The sequence below is a fragment of the Nothobranchius furzeri genome, chromosome 11 (genome assembly GCF_043380555.1).
Source record: "Nothobranchius furzeri strain GRZ-AD chromosome 11, NfurGRZ-RIMD1, whole genome shotgun sequence".
Lineage (NCBI taxonomy): Eukaryota > Metazoa > Chordata > Actinopteri > Cyprinodontiformes > Nothobranchiidae > Nothobranchius > Nothobranchius furzeri.
Window position 1 is genome coordinate 36,658,835 of NC_091751.1, and position 24,618 is coordinate 36,683,452.

The window sequence follows — 24,618 nt, forward strand, 5'->3', positions numbered from 1 at the left end:
TTAACTGTTTTGTTTTCTTGTGAAAATTGTTGCAAAGAGATATAATTTAACTTGATTAACACCAGAGCCAGGCGGACTGCGCTGTTATCTCCGTCACTGTAAATGAGGGAAAAACAAACTGATCAGATCCTTTTCTGACCTTCCCCACCTACAAAGTTTAATTACAACAATCAAAAGTGACAGAGCCTGGATTTGTATTCTGAACAGTCTAAACATGTTTTAAAAAGAAACGTATGACAAAAGTGGCACCTGCTCAGTAAAACCACCAACAGGGTGAAAAATATCAAAATATTGTAGGCAGAGACGGGCTACAACTTCTGGATCCATTTTATATAAATCATTTTATTGATTATCTTCTTATGAAAGATAACTCTGACGTAGACGAGCGATCGGTACTGGCTGCTGTCACCTGTTGTGATCGGTTAAAGCAGCTCTCTGCTGTCTGAGGGAAGGCCCCGCCCACAACGCCGCAGCTGCTGTGGCTCCCAGTGTTTTCTTTACTGTGGGAAACGGGTAATAATGGCTCTTTGATGGGAACAGGTTGCCGACCTCTGCTCCAGGATTATAGATGGACCCTAGCACTTTTAAAGTTGTTCCCAACAACTCAGTGTTTACTCTGTGAAAGAGTCAGTTTATCATAAACTGTTTTTACCGTTAGAAAGATCTATCAATGATTGTTTCATAATGACCTTCTGAGTCATAAATAAATCTGACTGAAGAGCCTAAAGACATCCACCCTTACATTAACAGAAACACCCACTTTCATTTGAGTCTCTCTTCTTTGTGATTTTTTAAAATATTTACATAAAACCTCAACAATCTGAAGTATTTTCCATCAGATTCCAAAGCAGAGCTGCAAGCCTATCTTTGGACTTGTGCACTCTAGTGCCAAGTATACTCTAGTGATGAAGAAATGGTTCATTTTTCCATTGCAGATCAGCCATCTCTCGCTGGTTTATGACCTGCTGAGGATCACCACCCAATCATCTCTGAGGAAATCTAGGCTCTATAAAAAGATGATTATTCATGTAATTTTGAAAAAGAAGCTTAATTATTCACACATTACCTGATGTTTTAGAGTCCCAAATAACTGGCAAAAAACCTCGTCTCTTGAGGAACGTTTAATCCTATTTGATTTAAGGATTCATCACAAATGCTTTTCAAATATTGAAAATAATTGTTATAATTATAAATTCAGTATCTTTATAATGGTTTCGTGGGCAGAGCAGTGTGGCCATGTTTTGTCCAAAACTACTATTTCATTGCATTAATTGGATTTCCACCAGTACAGTTCTCCCCTTGGAGACAAAAGGTCTGACCTGGTGTTAATCTAGATTAGCTATAGGTGTGAAAGAGCTTCAGGTTATTGGTACTTTTGAAATTTAAGAGGTCCAGTGAGGTTTTCCCTACATAAAAACACACATATGTCATATTGACCACATGAATTAAACACAAGTAAGTCCAATAATTCAAGATCAGTTTTACATCAATCATCTCAGAAAATTTCTCCCTCAGTAGTCGGACCCATAATTCATTTGGCTTTTATTTTACAAAGACATCAGGAAGGGAACTATTTAGGTGGATTATGTTCTGTGGCAGTGAGATGGTTGAACCCCTGAGTGAAAAGGCAGCGTCATCTGCAAACATTGATGTTTTGTTACCAACAATAGGCAGGGAGTGGCCCAGTTCATGAGTTGATAATAAAACCTGTTTTCATGCTGAGGGTTCTGCTGAGTGAGCAGCTGATGTGGATCGGTTCTGTTTCTTCAGATTTCTGCTTTGTGTTGAAAAGTAAGAAAAACAATATTTCTTAGGTTTGGATTAGATGAATCACTTACCTTCATATTTATTTCTTGTTATATCATTTGAATGGGATGTTTTTTTTTTCTTTTTACTATAATAGGCTGTTTTCCTGTGGTTCAACACCTCCATCTCTAGAGCTAAATCACAAGTCTGTTTCCTAAATGACCAGGATGAAAAATGGAAAACAGAATTAAGGAAAAAAGTGAAACTGAAATAAAATATTCAATCCAAAAAGTTGATGACCATATCTGGCATTTCTGAGCCTGGTGACAGTATTATGCAAAACAGAAAAGCGAAAAGACAACAAAGGCCCAAATCCTGACTAGTAGAGCAAACAGAGCTCAGAGAGGTTTTAATGAGATTAATGTTTCAGATCAGCACTAACTGAGTTCTGCTTTTATTGTTTAATGTAAAAAATAAAAGGAAAAACAGAGTTTTTCTGCTGAATAAAGTTTCTGAACTCTTTATTTATCTTTTGTTTTTCCTTAGTGCATTAAACCTGGAGGCTGAAGGTGTCCTCAGATCAGGTCTTTGTTTCCGTATCTCAACACCGTATTTACCACTTACTATTTGTGCTTTGATGCTTTAACTCTGAATATATCAAGTAATTAGGTTTACTATTAAAGATGCAGTTATAAAACTTGTTAATGTCCAATATTTCTTTAGTTGTTCATGAAACCTTCAGAAAGGTTCATGTAGTTAACATTTTATTACAAAGAAAAGCTTGATTTGTTTGATTAAAAACCAGAAAAAAGCTTTCAAAAAGTTTCGTAGGTTGGTTATTTCCGTACTGAAGAAGTGTTCAGGTGCTGTTTTTGTTTTCTCATTTTGTGTGTGACACGCCTGAATAACCTAGACTTTCCTGGATTATTTTTCCTCCTTTTTCCCTGTTACATTTGGTTTTACCTACTATATTACTAAAAGCTGCTTCAGTGATCCCGGTCCCTCATGAGGAAATTCAAATTTCACAGGTCTGTGCCCAGTGTTTTACTTAAAACGGTGCGACCATAAAAACAAACAGGAGACGCAGGTGCATAGCTTCTGTTTTCTTTGAAACTGAACAGTTTATTGAGTCAGATTTCCTTCTGTTGGTTGCTATTGGACTCATTATTGCAGGAGAACAGAACTTTAGTCGCATGGAGTTGACAACATTTTACTGCATGTTATCATTATATCAGCATTCAGCTCCCGTCCTCTTTTTGCTTCAGCCTCATCGATATCCTGATGCCTGATTTATAATCTTATCGTCATCCTTTCCAAGGTTTAGGCCCTGAGCATCACTTTTCTGATCCTGGGTCTGTCAACCTGCAACGACGCTCTGCTTTTCCTAACGTCATCAAAACCCCTGCCAGCTGCACATGGCTCCTATCAGCTCTGCAGCTTTCTGAAGCTTTGCAGTTGGGTTTTTTTCTTCTAGATCTTCAGACTTCCCTGCTCTTCAGCACTGATTGATGCCTGACAGAGGCTGCTCTGCTTGCTGCTATTGATTCTTTTTACTTAAGCTATAATGAAGTATTGGCCCACCTCAGGGAGTGTCAGCAGTGCTTAGCGAGGCAGCAGGTAGACATTAGGCTTAATTACCATTGGTCCGCTTGTGTTCAGCTTTTATTGGAGCTGCTTTGATGGTATTAGTCCTGTAGAGCTGCAGAAGTATGCTAATCAGGAATTATAAGTTTTATTTTGCTAATATAAGAATAGAATAAAGCCAGAACAAACCGGCTACAAAAACCATCATGAGTTTGTTAGTAATTTATAAAATTAGATGTTTTTGTTCAGATCAAGTAAAGAAAAAGGCTGTTTCTGCATTAAAATGGTCTTAATTATGAGAAAAAGTTTATAGAATGGTTAGAAAATGGTAATGTAGCATTATGAACATGCTATTTTCTGCCCTTAACAGCTGCCCTTTTCCACAGTCCACTGTGTTGTAAACACGCATGAAGTGACTGGGTTAATTAATGTTTCACGTGTTGTATTTAGCTGTTTGAGCGGCCTCAATTAGGAGAAACAGAGTTTTGTGCTAGTCAGGCAGCCAAGACCAAGCATCCTAAAACAGTTGTAATCTAAAAAATATTTAAACATTTAATGCAAATGCTAATTTAGAACTTTTAGGTTTCCATACATTACACGCTGTTATTATTTAGTTCCAGCCAGGTAAAACGGGCTGGAGCTTCCCCCAATCCATGTCTGCTGCAGATGGCAACAGGATCCCATCTAGAATAAATAATTAACTTGAACATGTGGATTTTATGATGCTGTACAGGTTTATAAAATTATTTTCACATGAAATTCTTTGTACATGTAACAGCCTGGACTGGAGGACCCGTGAAAACGCCAGACACAGTAAGATGCTTTAAAGTCTTTATTAGGGAACACACAGGGGAGTGTTACCAGTCTGTAGGAAGGGCAGTAGCAGAAGGCTTGGTCAGGAGGGGTAATCCAGAGGCAGAGTCCATGTAACAGAACCAAGGTCAGGAGTCATGAAGATCAGAAACTATGAGAATAATCCAGTCAGGGAGCAGGCAGGTGGCAAGGTCGAGGTTCAGAAGCGAGGTCAGGATCTTGAGATGTAGGCAGGGTTTAGAATGCTGGACAATCTACTAGCGAATGCGTTCAATAATCTGGCTCCAGCTTGGTGTTCTTCCTTATGTTATATAGAGAGGGTTAGCTGGTGGAGCTGATAAGTTAATGTGAGACAGGTGGTCTGGATGAGGTAGGTGATGAGCTGGTTGTGGTTGCTGGGGAAACTGGGCCTAGCTGGAGCAGTGGCATGACAGTACAATATTTCATAATTCGTGTTGCAGGACCTCAATGTTGTAATGTTTAGAAAATTGTGAGTCTTTAACCAGTTTCCATTGCTTGTCAAATTAGTTTCCATGAGACAGAAGTGTGAGGAAACTTTGAGAGGGATTGGCAGCTAAATGGTGAAAAACAAGAAAGAACTGGAATCAGACTGTGCAATTTGCTGATAATAAACCCGTTTCCAATCTCATCATATGCCTCACATGAGTCGCCTGTGTAATAAACAACCTGCTAAAGTGCCGCATGAAGCAATTTAATTTAGGGAAGTTTTACTAAAAATGTCTAATAATTTCAGAGGCAGGTCTTCAGCCGGTCTAATCCAGCCTCAGTGATGCCTAAAATTCTCTCAGCTGATCAGCACTTGTACAGCATAAATGCTGACACACACACACACACACACACACACACACACACACACACACACACACACACACACACACACACACACACACACACACACACACCATGGAAACACAGGATTGTGGCTTAAACTGGACACTGTTTATAGCTTCCTGTCACCTGATGCATGGAAAACTGTTTCCTTCCTTCGTGGTAGTCTTTTAGGAATTTATTCTATTTATTTCAATATGAACTTTCTGCTGGTTTAAGATGTTAAAAGGTTTATTTAGGATAACAAAACCAAAACCAGGTCATCGTTGACTGGATGGCAGACAGGATCAGATCACAGTTGGTATCTGTTGTTTTGCCAACCTTTTACTCTTCATGTTTTCATGGAAAAGATTGTGTAAACGATCCATTTGGTGACAGTGCTCCATTCCACCTTAAATCCAGGCAAAAGTTGTGTCTGTGTTGATCTGCCTGAGGGAGTTTTGGCCCAGAGTGAGCTGCCCATAAATGGCCACAATCCACACTGAAGGGAGGATGGAGGAAAAGAAAAAGAAATAGGCAATAAAAAAGCTTCAGCATGAGGGTGAATCAGGTTAGGAAACTGTGAGGAAGGTGGGCAAGGAGTAAACGGACGAAATCCAGATGGTCAGAGCTTAATACGACAGAAATAAGAAAACAGGGCAAAGGAAATGGATAGGGAGAAGAACTGAGCAAGTGAACAGGGGAAAGTGTATATTTAGCCAATCTAAACACAGGAAAGGCCAAAGAAACATCTTTTATGGTTGACTGAGATCCTGTAACACATTATCATCCTCCAGCAAGCTGAAGGGAAGTGCTCTTTAGCTCCAAGCTAAAAGATAAACAGAGTCTACATTCAACATTCACAGTCCATTTATCAAATATCCTCATTCATAACGTGCTCCAAGGTCAACATTCTCACCGCTCTGGCCGACTTCAAAGCTCCAAGGTGGGAAGTGATTCCTGTGAGGAGGAGTGGAACCAACCAGCTCCGGGTGACGTTTTCTGGGGTAATCTGGGGCATTGTAAATCCCATCGGGTCAGTTGAGACCTGTGCTGATTAGGAGATGAGGAGTCCCTATGCTCTGACGCCTGCTGGCCGCCATCTTCAAAATACAAACTCGTTTGTGTTTTAAAATGATGCTTGGAAAGTACTGATTAAGCCGGTCTTGTGTGAAGAGTTGGGATGGAGGCAGGACTGAGAGGAGTAGCTTCTGGAGGAAATTATAAATTCATGGTTTATTTTAGAGTATAATTCTAGCAGCTGTTATCATTCCAGTGTCTAAAGGACTTTAAGCTAGTTTAAGTTGTCTTTGCATTTGTTATGGACCTAGTGTGCTGGTTATCCACAGGCAGTGATTATACACAGATTTATCATTTAGATTTAATTTTAGTTTACCTTGTCTACAAACGCAGATTTTTTTTTGTGTTCTGCAGTAAACTTTTGATTAGCATGAACTTTACTACCAGTCTGAGCTAGAGATGCCTAACTGTCTGTTTACCTTTTACAGCTTGTTGATTTACGTTTTTTACCTTGTTTCATCGGAACGCTCCTGGTCATTCCTGACAGTTGGCTGACTGGAAGCATCCAAACAAAAACACATTTACAGTATTTTCCCAAGACTAATTTTGGTGTTACCTGTGTGGCTGTGTGATTAGCAGCATAATGCAGTGGTCATAATTATATTGAAGAATAAAGTATATAATAGGATTTCCCCATATCTGCTGTTAGTTCGTAAACAAACGGTTACTTTATGTTGTGTGTGTGCAGTGCAGTATTTTTTTCAGTTACTGAACATTTCTTGCACCCAAGTGTTTATAAACATGCCGGCCCTGTGTTTTTGTGTGCATGGCATGTGTGTGTGCATGCAAGCGTGTGCCTGCGTGTGTGCGCGCTCGCACGGGTATGTATGTGTGTGTGTGCGTGCGCATGTGCTTGCATGTGGGTGTCTGCGGGTGTGTGCATGCATGCATGTGTGTGTGTGTGTGTGTGTGCGTGCACACGTGTGTGTGTGCATGTATGTGTGTGTGTGTGTGTGTGTGTGTGTGTGTGTGTGTGTGTCCATGCATGTGTGTCTGGCCAGAAGGACCCTGTCAACCTGAGTGCGGTGCGAGGTGAAGTGACAGATTTGGATCAGTGGGGTAGACCTGCCATTACAACTGTGCCTGGGTTAAATAATGTAGCGGCTCTAATTCATTCCCCTGAATTATGGAGACGAAGCAACTGTGTTTCCTGGGAGCATTATTCATGTGACACAATCTGCATCCGTCGACTTTAGCAGAGACATCAGTGTCTCAGACCGTCTGGAGGTCAGACAGAGAGAGACGACGAGCTGACAGAAACACCTCCAGCAAGGTGCTTGTTTGTGGATTATACCGCAGGTAAACAGACTCATATCATCGATATGTCTGCAGATTTTATTATAGCGCAGTCCATTTAAAGAGAAAGTTAACAGATTAATGTGTCATTTTTTGATGAGTAAATTCAGAAAGTGTAGAACATTAAACGTTGTTTACTATCATTTAATCATTTTAAATGTGTTCTGTTGCTTTTTATGCTTACCTTAAATATTTTATTGGGGTTTTAATTGATGTCTAATTATTTGTGGTTGCATTTCAGTAATGAAGGGTTTATTACAAAACATTAAAATGAGAAATTATTACATTAGAAAAGTGTAATATCTGTTTAGCAGTCCAGTAAAATCCTGGTTTTAATGTCAGCGATGAGCAGTAGCTGCTGCAGCGGGACACTGTGGAATTAGGTTACAGCTATAATGTCTGTTATTTGGACAGCATGTGGCCAGATAGGAGAAACACACACAGCACCTCCTGCCTCACACACCTTCAGCTTCTCTTTCCTATCCACACGTTCACAAACTCACAGGCCCTGATAAGAGCTCTTAAAGGTCGTGTGTGTGTGTGTGTGTGTGTGTGTGTGTGTGTGTGTGTGTGTGTGGGTGTGGGTGTGGGTAGGGGGGATGTCTTATACCAGCTAGCACTTGATGTCACAAGAGTGGACTTCCTCAGCTGCAGTCTGGACCTGTCAGGTCACGTTTAAAGTCACACTGGTTCAACGTTTCTGACGATACAAGGAAAAGCTTCATCATGTGCTCCATGTTCTTGTCGTAAAGAGGAAAATGTGTTTTAGATTCAAATAGGAAAAGGTCGTTGAAATCATGAATAACATTTGGGCAAAAAGAAAAAAGCTGAATTATAGTTTTCAGTGAGATTGATTTGGATTTTTACTGTTTTTGTTTCTGGTCAGAAATGAATGAATGCACATGCATGCTGGTTGTTGAGCAGATATGACTTCTATGTGGCAAAATTCAGACGAATCCTTGAGGTGCATGCATTAGTTTTTGGTTGATACTGAAAAAAGAAGGGGTTCAAGTTAGGGCTGCAGCTATCGAATATTCTTGTAATCGAGTACTCTATCGAATCTTTTATCGATTAATCGAGTACTCTAATAAATGACCCTTTTCTGTTTGTAAACCATTATATCAAATAGCATGTTATAAAATATGAAAGACCTCTTAAAATGAACAAGCAATTGCCAGTTATTGTTCAAGTTTTGTTCAAAATTAGTTTTCAAAACTTAAGCACTTCAACTTTACTTCACAGTAAACAAATGCCTGTGCAACAAATAAGTATACAACCTGAGCCGGTTTTCCCCTCGTGTGAGAATCTGCTAGCCTGCAAGCCAGACAAAAACTAGGAGGATAACTGTTGAAGTAGCACAGCGAGCGGCTGCGGCCCAAACAGCACCAGAACCGCTCACGGCGCGTGCGCAAACATGGCTCGCCAGCTGTTTCCCTATTAACACACGTCCGTTTTAATTTCTACACTTTTTTCCTCACACAATAACAAGGACTGTAGAGAAAGCATGTTTGCCGTGGTTATGTCAAATTATACTGATCACAAAACATTTATTTACTTTCTTTCATTTTCCTCCGCCACTCATAAATACCTGTGTCCTCCTGCAGCAATCCCGAGGGACAACAGACGTCAATAACAACACAATAAAAAGTCTGATGTGTTGTAAAAACTGCTATTTTTAGCACATTTTTAGGTCCGACGAGTTGCTACCAGATGCACAGTGTGAGCTGAAACTGAGTGCTACAAACGAAAAAGTCGCACAGTGTCTGCAGAATGTATAGCGGACCTCCGAGTCCGCTTGCAGAAGTGACATTTACATGTGGATGTTTCTTGGTCAGGTGCTGCAGCATGGAGGATGTGGTGTTGTGATAGGCTAAATCCATTTTACAGTATTTACACTGGACTACGTTTTCCGCCTTACGACGTGAAAAATGGTCCCACACCTTTGACATTTACTGTCTTTTTCGCACACCACCGGGGTCCACCTTACATTCGCTACTCGCGTGTGCATTCAGTGCAGTGTGTATGTGCATCACTTATTTCGGTCCGGGTAAAACATGACCCCGGGCGATTGCTAAGCCATGAATTAATTAAACATGAATTAAACGAAACCTCGAGGCAGAGAATTTGACTCGAGGCTTTTTTTGTACTCGAATTATTCGAGGTACTCGAGGAATCGTTTCAGCCCTAGTTCAAGTATCTTAATGTCTTGTTCACTAGTGCTATGCTAAGGAGCTGAGCTCACAGGCTCGCAGCTTTACTGGCCCATCTGTAGTCCAACCCCCACCTATGCTCATGAGTTTGGGATTTGCCTCCAGCTCCCAGGTAAAAGCAGCTGAAATGAGCTTCCTACAGATCCAGAGATGATGTCCAGACCCCATCTTCTGTGGGTTGTTTGGAGCAGAGCTATTGCTCCTCCTCATCAGAAGGAATCAGCTGAAGAGGTGTGATGCCTCCTAGTCTCCATCCTTTAGAGGTTTTTCCAGCACATCCTTCTGGGGGAGAGCCCAGGTCAGGCCCAGACCTTGTTGTAGGGATTATATGTCCTCCCTGGAACGCCTTGAGCATCTCGCAGAAGGAACTGGAGAGTTTCACTGAGGTTTCTCTTCTTCATCCATTACATTCACCACCTGGCCTTAGATGTTCAGTGCTACATGAATGGATACAAGGAATTGTGATACTTTATTTGATTCATTTCAATGTTCTGTTTGTGTTTACCTGGAATTAGAGAAAAAATTCTTTGCATGAGCATTGTTTGATAAAAGATGTTATTCCAGTTCCCTTCCTGCTGATGTTGGGAGGGAAAATGTAAACAGAGGGGGGCATGACCACCTAAATGGAAAAAAATAGCCCCTCTCTACCTACCTAAACAGATAATTTGTTAAACCGAGAATCGTTTACATCTGAAGACTTGTCAATAATACCGAGTACTGGAGGGTTTGTGAGCGCAATCTTGCCTGTGATGTGGATGAGCATGGAGAATGGCCGTAGCATATTAGGGTCAGACCGAGAAGCTGAGAGAGGGGATACTCAGGAGATCAAACAGAGGATGAAAGCAGCAGCAGCAGCAGAAAGGTAGAGGCACAGAAGACAGACGAGGAAGCAACAATAGGTCAAGCTGTCAGAGAGCAGGACTGAGATGTGTGGAGAAAGTGGTGAGAGGTCCCCGGTGTGGAGATGAACCAGTTTCCCCAGCAGGAGGAGGGGAAGGATCTGTCAGCAGGTTTTGTTTCAGAGGGTGTTGTTGTTTTCGGAAGGATCTGTGAGAGCAGGGGTGGGGGGTGGGGGGGCTGCACACGTTCTGCTGCTGTTTCTCACCAGTATCAGCTGATGGAGGGCTCTAGTTTCATTGCGCCGTTCGTATCAGCGGACACGGTAGGGTCGGGGAGGGGGGCGGGGCATGACGCTTAGCCTGGCGGGTGGCCAAGCAAAGCCTGGCGGGCCTTCAGGCTTAAAGAGTTGGGGGAAACCCTGCGAGTTAAACTCAGGTGTTTTTCTAAGTTCAGCTGCTGCCAGGTGTTTTTGTCTGGAACTCCCAAACCCTCAGTGTAACAGAGCAGGTATCTGTGTGTGTGTGTGTGTGTGTGTGTGTGTGTGTGTGTGTGTGTGTGTGTGTGTGTGTGTGTGTGTGTGTTTGTGAGCGCTATTTTTGCTGCATCTTGTTGCTGCAGATGATGGGGGAGAAAAAAGGTCACACTATGGGAACCAGGGATTCATTTCATGGTAAATCAAACTCTCCTCGCTAACCTTTTCATTTGCAGCTCATATGTCTGGATTTGGCTGAAATGTGGCCAAATCCAAAGTTAATATAACAGTTTTATTAAAACATAATGGAGACATATTTTTTAATTTAAAGTTCAGTTTGGTGGATTGAAGCTCTTAAAGGGCAGGAGCTGCATGGGTAACGACACGATCACCTCATGTTTCACCTTCAGATTAATTGTCTCTTGTTAAATTTGACTTGAGGGCTTCTGTGTTCTTGTTGCTTATTTGCAACCATTGCTGTTTTCACGTTGCACTAATGTGTGTTCTGCGAGTGAAATGTCATTTTTTAGATCATCTAAGTTGAACAACAACATCTGTTCTGTTATTGTGGAACATAAAGGGGGTTTGTTGAAGCATAACAGACGTGTAACATAGTACAGAAATCAGCTTTGGGTGCTCCGGGCTTACTGGTAACCCAGATCTCAAAGAACAACATGAGCTACAGACAGAGACTCGGAGGTTAAAACCTTCCAGGTCCTGTTTCAGATGGGGCCTCTTCTGTCATATCTAGACCTTCTCTTTAAGCTCTGATATTAATAAACCTAAAACCGCCTCTGGAACAACAAACAGTTCAGCAGGTGTCAATTGCAGCACACAAAATTCAATCCTCATCACCGTTTCCCTCCAAGGAAAATTAATTTGACACTTCTAAAATCACCAGGTATTAAATGTAATTGGTGGCAGTACGGATGAAGCTTCTGTGCTGTTGACGCGTTTTCAGTAAAACCTGAACTGTATTGAAAGCCAAAAATAATAATGAATTCAAATCTGCTGCAGGCTGGTTATGTTCAAACAAGCAAGAATACGCGACAGTTGATACAGGCAGATCGATTGTTGGTGTCATAAAGAAAACAAAGAACAAATGATAAAAGTTCCCTTTTGCTGAAGTTCAGTAAATAAAATGTAGCTGCATGAATACAAGATTATAACTTGTTATATCACCGCTCTTTCCTGTTATTATTCCATCATTGAACCTTCCCATGACTATCTGTTCTGCACCAGCTCACACCTGATATGTACCTCAGTGCACGATGCACAGGTTACACGTGCACAGTGCACAGATTAGGCCTGCACAGTGCACAGTGCAGTACTCACAGAGGAGATGGAGATCTTTAGGCTGCAGATGAAATGTTCAGATAACAGAGTGAAGCTTCAGAGTGACAGATCACCCTTTAGGCTGATGTTTATAGGACCTATTTGTGTGTGTGTGTGTGTCTGTTTTCTTTTAAACGTGTTAAAGAGCTCATTTGTCTGATGCTTAAACATTTAACTACCAGCAGGCAGAAATGTGTGTGTGTGTGTGTGTGTGCGTGCGTGCATGCGTGCGCATGTGTGGGGCGTCTTGTTCTGTGTGAAAATGAAGCAATACAAGTGGTAACGCTGCAGGATTTCATAATTGTATCCTTCTCAGCAGCAGCACTGCAGGTGCTCTCCATGTCCAACATGTGCGTAAGCCAAGTCCTTAGTCAACTTAAAGTTGCGCACATTTTTCCGCTAAGTTTTCTTTCATAAATCCCAAAGTTTGCGTGGAAAGTTGCTTACGCAGTTTTCCGACCCTGTTTTGTGAGTAAGCAAGCTTGATAAATGAGGCCCCAGGACATTAATCAGCAAACAACAGAAGCATAAATATGACATAAAAAATATAGTGATTAATTAGATGCATAAACGGAAAGGATTAAATATTCATGTAGATCAAAATATATTTAGATCCTAATTTATTATTAGAATAGTTTTATTATGATCTGAGCAACAGGAAGTGTCTTCCCTTGGGATCATGGAATATGTAGGCCATTTGCAAAATTTGTTTTACAGTTATTTAACTTTACACTAAAGCAGCTCTGAGACAGACTAGGTCAGTGTGTGTGTCGGTTTCCCTTCCTGTTGATTTATGTTGTGTGTGTAAGCACCTCTTTCCTTCTGGTAACATGCCAATGTGTTGATATGCAAGTGTGTGTGTGTGTGTGTGTGTGTGTGTGTGTGTGTGTGTGTGTGTGTGTGTGTGTGTGTGTGTGTGTGTGTGTGGTTTGAAACTCCTCAGGATGTCTGCATTCTGACTTCTCAGTTCCCCTTCACATTTTTCCATCCTGTTTTCACACACACACACACACACACACACACACACACACACACACACACACACACACACACACACACACACACACACACACACACACACACACACACACACACACACACACACACACACACACACACCTAAGGCTGCAGGTTGAATAAATAAAACTCGCCGACCTGTTGCAGACAGGTGCACGTTTATCCTCCCATCTAACGGTTGTGCTCATTAGTCTGTTTGTGTTCAGATTAAACGGGACTTGGTTCAAAGCCCAACATCAAAGGACCAATGATGAGGAGTGTTGGATCATAAACCTGTTTAATAGCAACACAAGTTTGACTATTTGTTTTTGTTCCACCAGTTTGATCTGCTTTCTTTAAACCTGAGGCTAAAATTTGCTTCCAGCTTTGTCATGAAGTTAGCCGTAGGGGTTATTCTATCCTCATGTTTCAGGGCTCTTTGTTTCTGATTGGATTTTAATGCTAATGGCTTTTAAATAAATGAACAGCAGTAGCTCAGGAGGTAGGTGGGTTGTCCAGTAATCAGAAGGTTGCAGGTTTGATCCCGGCTCTTTCCGGAGAATGCTGCTGTTGTGTCCTTGGGCAAGACACTTAACCCTCCTTGCCTGCTGGTGGTGGTTGGAGGGACCGGTGGCGTCTATGATCTGCAGCCTTGCCTCTCTGTCTACACTGTAGCTCATTATCAGTGTGTGAATGGGTGAATGATACACTGTAGTGTAAAGCGCTTTGGAGTTCTATGATTCTGAAAGATGCTATACAAGTTCGGGTCATCTATCATTCATTATCATTCATAACCGTAGCATTAGGAACATGTAATATTTTTTGTTCTTTGAAGTTAAAGCACAATGTTTTGTTTATGGGATGTTATGTCTAAAAGATGTAAAAAATATCAAAATGTAGGATGGGAGGCAGATCTTTTAGCTATCAGGCTCCTCTCCTGTGGAACCAGCTCCCAGCCTTAGTCCGTGAGGCACACACCTTGTCTACTTTTAAGACTAAGCTTAAAACATTTTTATTTGATAGGGCTTATGGTTAAAATCTGATGTTAGCCTAGATCTGGACAAGTGGGGGAGTAGAGGAAGGTGGAGAACACAGTCGGTAAAGACGGCTCTCCCTTGCCCTGCCTCCAACATGCCTCCATCTAAAAGGCTAGGTTATCCAGAGTTATCTCTGTAGTTATGCTGCTATAGGCTTAGACTGCTGGAGGACATATTGACCACTTTCCACACTCAACTACTTTCTTCTACAATCTGCTCTTTAACTGTATTATTTCCTGCTATTTCAGTATCAAGTGTTTTTCTCCCCAGAAGAAGCTACAATGATGTTCTGCTGAGCTGTGGTGGCCTCATGGAGGGGGCCAAGGTTTGGGCGGTATCCAAATTTTAATACCGTTTAGCTTCCTCCACATTCTACCAAGGTGTACGATATTACTGGGACTAATTTTAAAATGATGGAAGTCTCAAGTGGCATTGCCAAGCTCTTTGGACCTTCTCTGCTCAGAAACTGAATAACAAACACTGTGACTAAAACAATAACAACATAACTCACACAACATTTACAACTCTTAAAAAACGCAGCTTTTCTATTGGAGCTAAAATCTTTGAAACTGTCTACCGTTGTCATAGAATACGTTACGATGCTATTTCAGAGTTTAATAAATGATACTTTATTGATTGATGCCTTGAGGAGAATCGATTTGTTAGATAAGTGTCAAACTGAACCCCGCCTGTGGTGGTGGTGGTGTGTTTGCAGTTGCATGTCTCCGTCCTATTTAGATTGGGTTTACTAGATGCAGAAATATGTCTGCTTCTCTCTTTCTCATCTATCCTTCTCCCTCAATTGATCAGTCGCGTTTTTTCTGAGCATGAAATGAACCTGCAGCTTCGAGGCACAATGTTAACGTGGAGACTCACGGTGTGTGAGTGCTCTTGAGCATGATGCCGTTTATTCCAGCCTCTCAAGCAAATTCAATTCATTTGGGTTTATTGGCATGGATGTTGCACAAAGCTGTAGTCAGATTATCACAAATGTGAAGATTCTTACTGAAATATTTGAAGGAATGAAATGATTTGCTAAGTTTGCTACAAAAATTTAACCCTCAGTTTTAGAAACCACATATTCCTGCAGTTGAAGCAAAGATTGGTGGATAAATCCATGTCAGAGACCTTAGATCTTCCCATAAGGCTGGAGTTTGTTCCCTATGACAGAGAGAAGGTCAAAATGCGACAGACCAGAAAGCCTCTGACATGTATTCCTCTGATGACGATGAGGAACAGAGCTATGAGCTACTCTTGTTCTAAAACTTCCTTCCTACACATTTCACACCACAATAAAAGAACAAGAAAAAGTGGTGTTTAGTGATTTTTTTAACCTTATTTTATCTTTATTGTCCACAGAATCAATCTGCATTCAGGAATTGTATTTAGTTAGTTATTCAAAACCAGTTCTAGACAACAGGGCCTCCTGTACCTGGTCAGGTTTGTGTAGCAGCCTTTTATAGGATCACTAAGCAGTGTTACGCGGATGACACCCAGCTCTACCTCTCAACCAAACCCTCAACTTCACTTCCACCCTCCTCACTTACTCTCTGTCTCCAAGAAATTCATTCTTGGTTCACTTCCAACTTTCTCAAACTGAACAGTTCTAAAACTGTCCTCCTGGTAGGCACACCTCATATTCTCTCAATCTAACAGTTTCCCCATCTCTATTGATAACTCAGCAGTTGCTCCCTCCCCTCGTGTTAAGAGTCTGGGTGTCTCTTGACAGCACACTTTCTTTTCAATTTCACATCAACAATATTACTCGGTCTGCATATTTTCACTTGCGTAACATCTCCCACCTCCGTCCATCACTTACTCCCTCCACTTCTGCCATCCTTATCCACAGCCTCGTCACATCTAGGATTGATTATTGTAACTCACTTCTCTTTGGTCTCCCCAGCAAATCCCTCCATAAACTGCAGCTTCTCCAGAATGCTGCTGCACGTGTCATCACTAGGACTCCATCATCTCATCACAAAACCCCCATCCTGCAATAATTTCATTGGCTGCCCATTAAACTGAGAGTCAGTTTCTAAATTCTGCTCATCGCATTCAAAGCTGCCCCATAACCTCGCTCCATCCTACATTTCTGATCTCATTCACATCACCACTACTGTCCGCGCTCTTCGTTCCTCTACTGCTCCTCAACTCTCTGCTCCCTCCGCTCGCCTTGTCGCCATGGGGAGTAGAACATTCAGCCGCTCTGATCCCCACCTCTGGAATTCTCTGTCCCCTGATCTACGCACCACCCACTCTCTCGCACTTTTTAAATCAAAACTCAAAACCCACCTCTTCACACAGGCTTTTACCACATAGTTTTAATACATTGTTTTAAATTTTAGCATCCTAGTGTTTTTACATATTTCTGTACTGTTTATCTTGTTTTATTATTTTTCCCCATTGTTGTAAAGTGTCCTTGGATGTCATGAAAGGCGCTGTTAAATAAAATGTATTATTATTATTATTATTGAGGTTTGGTAGGATTCCTGTAGGACATTTTCCCATCTCTTAGTTTTTTTTTAATTAGCTAATAAATAAGAGAAAGAAAACTTACTCATAAACAATTATGACATAGGGATGTGTGTTAGCGAAATTCTGGCGATACGATACATATCACGATACAGGGAAGACGAGACGATATATCACAATTATATTGTGATACTTTCAGCCAGACGATATTAGCAATTTTTTTTGACTGAATTTATTGTAGGGAAACAATAAACAGTCCAAACAGATATGGAACATGTTTAACATGAGGTATCTGAACAGTAATAGAGGGATTTACATTTTAATAGTGAAAACAAAACCTATTGCACACTGCTGTCAACTAGTGGTCGGCATTTGAATTCCACCAAAAGAAAAGAAAATACACATCATTTGCCTGGAAAATCGTCAAAAATTTTGAAACACCGCTTTTGAATATCGATAAAATATCGCAGGAAAAAATATCACGATATATTACCATATCGATATTTCCTTACATCCCTATTATGACATGACTAATGTGATGATCCACATGAAATAAAGGGACACTCTGACACAGCCTTATTCTCAAGCTTTACTGTTTTTGTGTCCAAGGTGATGTGTTTTAGTTTGTTCTACAATAAAATGTTTTAATTACCTTAAAAGACTCAAAGTCTCTTTTTACACTTTATATTTATTTAATCAGGATCGTTGTCAAGTCGACGCCAGAAACAATGAAACACAACTTGAATATCAGATGAACAACAAGGCTTTATTCAACCGGCATTCATACAAGTTATCAATCATGAACAAAACATTTCTCTTACCGTTGCTTATGGGTGGAGAGCTGAACACCCCAGTTAGAAAACGTAATCCATGATAGGTGAAGAACTGAACACATGTAATCCATGAACCTCGTCAGGTAGAATCCTTCAAGCAGCTCTAACCACCTGAGCTCTGCTCTGCTCCTTATACATCCACTGATGTGCGTGCAAAGCTGCACACCTCCACCATGATTACCCTTGATTACATCCTCATGATCACATTATGTTCGGCTCTACCATGATTATCCTTGATTACATCCTCATGATAGGTGTGATTGACAAACAGTAGTGATCAATAACTTATATAAAGCAATTATACAACAGATGACAAGTTCATTTTTATTACATAGTTTAAGATGTGTTTTATGAGTATCAAATAAGTGTTGTTCATTAAATTAGGCTTTTTTTTGTTGTGTAACAAGTTATTATTTATTATAAAACCCATCTAGTTTAACTTGTTCTAGAATAAATTATTAGAAATGTCATTTTTTTACAACAATGCAAATGTATCTATTATTAATAGAAATAAACCTACATTTTTGGACAGCTTCTTTGATCATCCCATTATTAGTGTGATGCAACAACCGAAGCATTTAACATGTTTGTTTATTAACGCACATCAGCCCTGTGTGATGGAGATGCTTGATGATGAGATGAGAAATGGAAGAGAACAAAACGAGATTTATCTATTTTCCCCAGAAATCTTGCATCCTTCACTCGATCAGCCCTCTGGACTTTTATTAATTAGAACTTTTTTTTATCGCACTGGTGGGACTCATGAGGAGGTGGATGATGAGGGATTTTCTGGTTTATGGATCTTAATGGACTCATCTAAATGTAAATGTGACAGACTGTCTGCTGCTCGGGTGGTGAGATGATCAAGAGGAGGCCAACAGTTTAGTTACAGGCTTCTGTTTCGAGTTTACCTGTAACTAAAAATACTCCAAGTGTCCTCTGGTACTGACTTACCATACCATACCATACCATACCATACCATACCATACCACCTTTATTTATATAGCACTTTAAAAACACAGCCATACGGCCGACCAAAGTGCTGAACAGTCACACAATAACAGAGATAAAAACATAAAACAGTGCAATAAAATACAGTCAACAGATAAGAAACAAGCCAGTAAAATAGTTCCGATAAAAACCTTTCAATGGATGATAAAATAAGAGTAGTAAAAACCAAAATAACAGCTAACTGTTAAAAGCAAGGGTAAAATAGTGTGTCGTTAGTCTAGACTTAAAAACTGCTAAGGAAGATGCCAGTCGAACTGCGGCTGGAAGTTCGTTCCACATTTTAGGACCGGCAACAGAGAAAGCTCTTTGTCTGCATGATTTATAACACGCTTTTGGTACCTCGAGGAGCAACATGCCGGAGGACCTGAGTGTGCGACCGGGAGTATAAATCGCAAGAAGATCAGACAGGTACATGGGGGCAAGACCATGGAGGGATTTGAAGACAAAAAGCAATATTTTATATTGGACCCTGATTTAGACACATCTCATCTGCTTGTGTTTAACTTCTAAATCCTGGATTTTCATACGGGGAACTATCTGAAATTAACTTTTATGATTAATGACAACGAGTTCTTTAGAATGACATCATAAGGAAGTGATTTTATTGTTGGGTCTGAGGAGTCTCGTCACCACGGGTTATTGTAGTCGGGATGAGACCGACTACAGGACCTAGGTAAGCCACCTTACCACATGGTGTGCTGACAACAACCTCTCTAAATGTGGTGAAGACCAAGGAGATTGTTGTAGACTTCAGGAGAGCACACACTCAGCATGCTCCTCTGACCATCAACGGTGTGTCTGTGGAGAGTAGTGTTGTCAAAAAAATCGATACCCAGATATAAATCGATACTAAAAGTGGTATCTAAATGAGATATTCCATCCCTGTGGTATCGATATTATGGACTATTATACACAGCCTTCTTCAAGTACACCGACACGCACGACAGCCAGATGCCGTAAAGCAGCCTCCGCCTCCCTGACAAACAGAAGACGCCGCATGGCTACATAGCAGTTTCCCACGCGAGTTGTCTCCGATCCAAGTTTTGTCTGCCAAATAAATAAACAAAAACATAAACAGCGAATTTGGGAGACGCTTCACAGCCCAACTTAATTAGCATACCAAGTCCGACACGTAGTTGTATATTCACGCTTATGTGCTTAAAGGAAACTCCCGTTTATTGCAACCCGGACTTAATTTCTAGCATGCAATACGTTTGTTTACTCACGCTGGCAACGTTGGTGCTACTTGGATTCCCCGGGGTATTTACCGTAGGTCCATCGGCGAATCGCCGTCAGCGTATATCCATATAACGGGTGCGGACGGGCACCCATGGTGCAGCCTCGAAATAAGACATTATCTGCACCAAAACATCTTCATGTCGAAAGGTTTTGTTAGGAATCATTAACGTGATTCCCCTGTTCGTTTGGAGCGGGTCTGGTCTGGGATTTCTAGGCGTAAACAGACTAGCTGCGGCTAATCTAACCGGCGCTTTTAATGACGTCACTGCCGTGCGCCAGTCTTTTTATTAAGATTACCGGTAGATGTACCTCAAGCCTGATTTATGCTTCTCCGTCTGCGTCAGTGCGGAAACACGCAACGCCATTATCCGTCCCTGCGTAGGGCACGCAAGTACGTACGGAGTCGAGCCCACTTTTTTAAACATCCGTCGAACGAGACGGATTACGCAAGCTTGTGATTGGTCAGGATGCCGCTGTTGTTTACAGCGCCGCCATTGCAAAGAGAGCCGAGGATAACTAGCGCAGACACGGAGAAGCTTGAAGAATACCTCGCGAAAAAACTCTAAAAATATGAACGTTTAATTCCCCCGTGACTGGAGGAGTGAAACGATGCGCAGCAAGCATTTTATTTGTGGACGGAAATGACAGGAAACGTGGGTTTAGAGGTGGGAAGCGCATGAAGGGGTGGGAGAATGAGAGACAAATATGTCCCTGTTAAAAGTCTTTTATATACACAAAAAACACAATATAAACACACTATCTTGGACCGATGCATGACAGGATACCACAGAACAGCGCTACGCCCTCTGTTGTCCTGCAGGGCAATTGCTTTGCAACACTCTCCAGGAGACGGAGAAGTAAAAGAGCAAAACGCTTCCGTCAGTCCGTGCGTGTCTGTCCCTTGCGGAGCTGACAGTCCTACTGTGGAGAAATTCGTTTTCTCCCTTTATTGACCAACAGAGTTGTTCAAAAGTACAGAACAAAACATATGGCATTACATCTTATGACAAAAATGCACCTTAAACAGAGTTTAAGCAGCAAAACATCACTCTGCAAATAGTGTATATATAGTGAGACAATTCATGATTTAAAGTGTTAACTTTCACCAGTTTTTGTATGCACGTTTTAAAAAATGCTGATACTTGAAAGGTTTAAGCACTTTACACACTTAATTCTTAACATTTAATTTTTGTAATATAAATTGAGGAATGTTATTTTTTGAATAAACTTGTTCGATAAATGGGTGTTTTTAAAAAGTATCGAAATCGAGTATCGAGTATTTTTTCAAGTATCGAATCGAGTTTGAAATTTTAGTATCGTGACAACCCTAGTGGAGAGTGAGCAGCACCAAGTTCCTGGGTGTGCACATTACAGAGGATCTCTCCTGGACGAACAACACCATAGCATTGGCGAGGAAATCACAGCAGCGTCTCTTCTTCCTCCGCAAACTAAGAAGAGCAAGAGCAGCAGCCCCCATCCTGTACACTTTCTACAGAGACACCATCGAGAGCATCCTGTCGTGCGGCATCACTGTGTGGTTCGGAGCCTGCAACGTTTCATGCATTAAAACCCTCCAACGTATAGTGAGAGCAGCAGAGAAGGTCATTGGGGTCTCTCTCCCCTCCCTACCAGACATTTACAGCACCCGCCTCACTTAAAAGGCCCTTCGCATTGCGGCTGATCCCACTCACCCAATGCCAAGCCTCTTCGAGCTGCTGCCGTCAAGGAGGAGACTGCGGAGTCTCAAGGCCAGGACCAACAGACTGAAGGACAGCTTTATCCTTCAGGCAGTTAGGAAGCTAAACTCCCTCCCGGCTCTCCTAACTCTCCTCTCTTTTCCCCCACAGTCTCACTGAACTTGGTTACTCTTTTCATACTAAATGTCTATTTTCTATCTAGCGAGAATTTGAGAGTAACGTAATTTCATTTCTCTGTATGTCCTGTACATGTGGCAGAAGTGACAATTAAACTGACTTTGACTTGACTTTGACTTTTACAGCAGAAGTCAGTTTTTTTATAATTTATCTCTCTTTTGAGCTCCATCCATGACAACAACTCCTAATTTGTGTATTTTTGGCAGATGAGTGTCCAGCTGCTCCATTTGCAGGTCAAATAGGTATTTGCCGGTTGATTACTGCCCAGCGCTGTAGAATTAACCACCCACTGTGTGTGTGTGTGTGTGTGTGTGTGTTTTCAGGGATTAGCCATATTAGCCATGTCAGAAACACACATGTGGCTGAAGCAGATGCTGTAGGAACTCAATCCGTACTGTTGGAGCAATTGAGGTTACCCGAGGTGGAGATTAGGCTGGATGCTGAAAGATTCACACCCAGCTATTGTGGTTGCGACGTGGCGGTGTAGTGCTTACATCCTTTAAATACACACTTATGCTCCAAAATGACTTTAAACGCTGTCATTTCTGTGAGACTGAGCTGTTGTTTGGAGATTTTGTTGCAATTCAGCTTTTGAGGAAAAAAAAATATCTTTCTTCAGGTGCAGAGTGCTGTAGAGCTGCTCCATCTGTGATCTTCCTGTAGGGAGAAGTAGAGAAAACTAAATGTGAAAAAACAAGTATGACTAGGTCTGTGGGCCGTCAGTGCCTTCAGATTATTAAACACAAACTGAGACCTCTAACGTCCTGTCAGCTGGATTTGTCCCCCTCTGAGCTGGATCACAGCTTGTTCTCATCTACAAATGGTTAAGTTCCCATGGATGAAACTGATCTAGGCTGAAATCTGGAGATTATGAAGTGAAACATGAAGGTTAAAAGAGTTTAATGCTCCTCTACGTTCTCTCTCTTCCTATGAGCTAGAGCCTTCTATGGAAAAACACCATGAAAATCAAGGAAGCTGAACAGAAGAATAAAAGATGGGAATTCTCTTTTTTTAATATAACTTACAGCAAAGAAAAAACTAAATCCCGTTCAGTTCAGTCAAGTTTGTTTAAAAATAAATGAAAAAAATAAAAAAACAGATGGGAGTCGGGCTTGGAGGATTGGATCTCATCTTAGATTCAAACCACATTGTTTTAGCAGCACACACTGGTATTTCCTCCCCGTCGGCCTGCAGCGGGCTGCTGGGTGGAGCGCCGGCGGGAGTGTGAGCGCCTCGCCAAGCAGCTCTGCAGCTGACTCTGGGCAGCACATGGAAATACCTCCTCTGCTGCTTTCACCGCATCAGGCGAAAAGCAGCTTTAGAAATGAGGCGTCACTTACTGTTGATACGCAAAATCTCAGCTGGAGCACAGAGAATGTGAAGCTCTAGTCAGGAGTTTTATTTACGACAGGATCAGCCGGGCCACAGGGTGTAGATGCAAATCCAGCAGTTTGTTCTGATTTAAAAACCCTCCTAAACTGTCTTTGCACCGTGGTTGCCGATGCTCTTCAGTGATGTCACTTTTTTCGACTTTTGAACTTACAGAAAATCACCTGCAATGACTCAACATTCAAAACTCTGGTGACTCGTAGCAATTAACACAAGGAATTAAAGAAATGGCTGAATCAACCAGTGAGATTTCTGCCTGGTAGGAGCATCTATTTTTCCTGTTCCAGGTTCAAATTACTTGTAGTTTTTCGTATCCCACTGTGTGTTTATGACAGTTTGGAATTTTGGAGGCAGTATTACATCTTACGAATCCCACGGATGATCCTACCACCCCCCTGATGTAGCAGAGTGGCCAGTGACCGAAGCCACATGGTTCACATGACGACCCTCGATGCCAGCTGGCAGTGAGCAGCGTGGCACCGCTCCTGGGATTTCTGGCTTAAGCCATGGTACTTCCCATTCAGGAAAAGCTGGTGACATCTAGCATCTGGATGTGAAATATTAATAGTGTGTGTGTGTGTGTGTGTGTGTGTGTGTGTGTGTGTGTGTGTGTGTGTGCTTTGCAGGATCTAATCGGCAGGAATTAAGATAATTCTGCCCGAACACAGCTGAAAGATTTTGGGTAACAGTAATGTTTTTTCAGCCATAATATTAAATGATAAAAGACCCGCACTTGTATAGTGCCTCTCAGAGTAAGGACCCCAAAGCGCTTTACACTACAGTGTATCATTCATCCATTCACACACACATTCACACACTGGTGGTGATGAGCTACTATGTAGCCACAGCTGCCCTGGGGTGCACTGACAGAGGCGAGGCTGCCGAGCACAGGCGCCACCGGTCCCTCCGACCACCACCAGCAGGCAAGGTGAGTTAAGTGTCTTGCCCAAGGACACAACAGTAGAATTCTCTGTCAGGAGCTGGGATCGAACCTGCAACCTTCCGATTACTGGACAACCCACTCAACCTGTTGAGCTACTGCCGCCCCATAATAACTGTAATAACGTGTGAATTAAACATTTCAGAAGGTTAAAGCTTCCCCTGCTGCTTCGCTGGAGGATCAGGGGCCAAAGCTGCGCTGATGCACCTTTCCTGGGGAGCGCAGCTGCTTTGGTGCTTTGTTTTGGGTCAGTGTTTCCTGCTCTTCTTCCTCCTCCTCTTCTTCATATTGCAGCTGATGGATGTAATTAAATAAAAATATGAGGTTTCTTCTTCTTCTGCATGCAGGTTAGTGTTAGTTTTTATAGTGTGTGTGGTTTCTCGGCTGCATACCGCAGAGGCTCACACATCTGGGGGATGCTCAGTTCAACAGCTGTCTGACAGCCAATTTATCTGCCAAAGCAATCAAGCGCTGAGAGAAGGTTTTTGCCATTTTCCAGACAGTGGAGAGTTTTCTTAAATTCAGTTTAAATTGTTCCAGTCTTTCTCCTCAAAGACAAACTCTCAGGCTGTGAGGCGCGAAACCAGCAACACTAACATCACATCCAAAAACACCGCCCTTAT

The 24,618-nt window shown here is 41.7% G+C and overlaps 1 protein-coding gene across 4 annotated transcripts in view; it reads left to right on the forward strand.

The window, feature by feature from the left end:
* The window catches only part of LOC107383414 (disco-interacting protein 2 homolog C), a 219,517-nt gene that overhangs the window by 59,795 nt on the left and 135,104 nt on the right, over positions 1-24,618 (forward strand). Inside the window, exon 1 of one of the 4 annotated variants that reach the window (XM_054743523.2) lies at positions 7,213-7,350. The exons of the other annotated variants lie outside the window; for them this stretch is intronic. The gene's annotated coding sequence lies outside the window, so the exon portion shown is untranslated. Of the gene's footprint in view, positions 1-7,212; positions 7,351-24,618 lie in introns of those variants that run through there. 4 annotated transcript variants of the gene reach the window in all.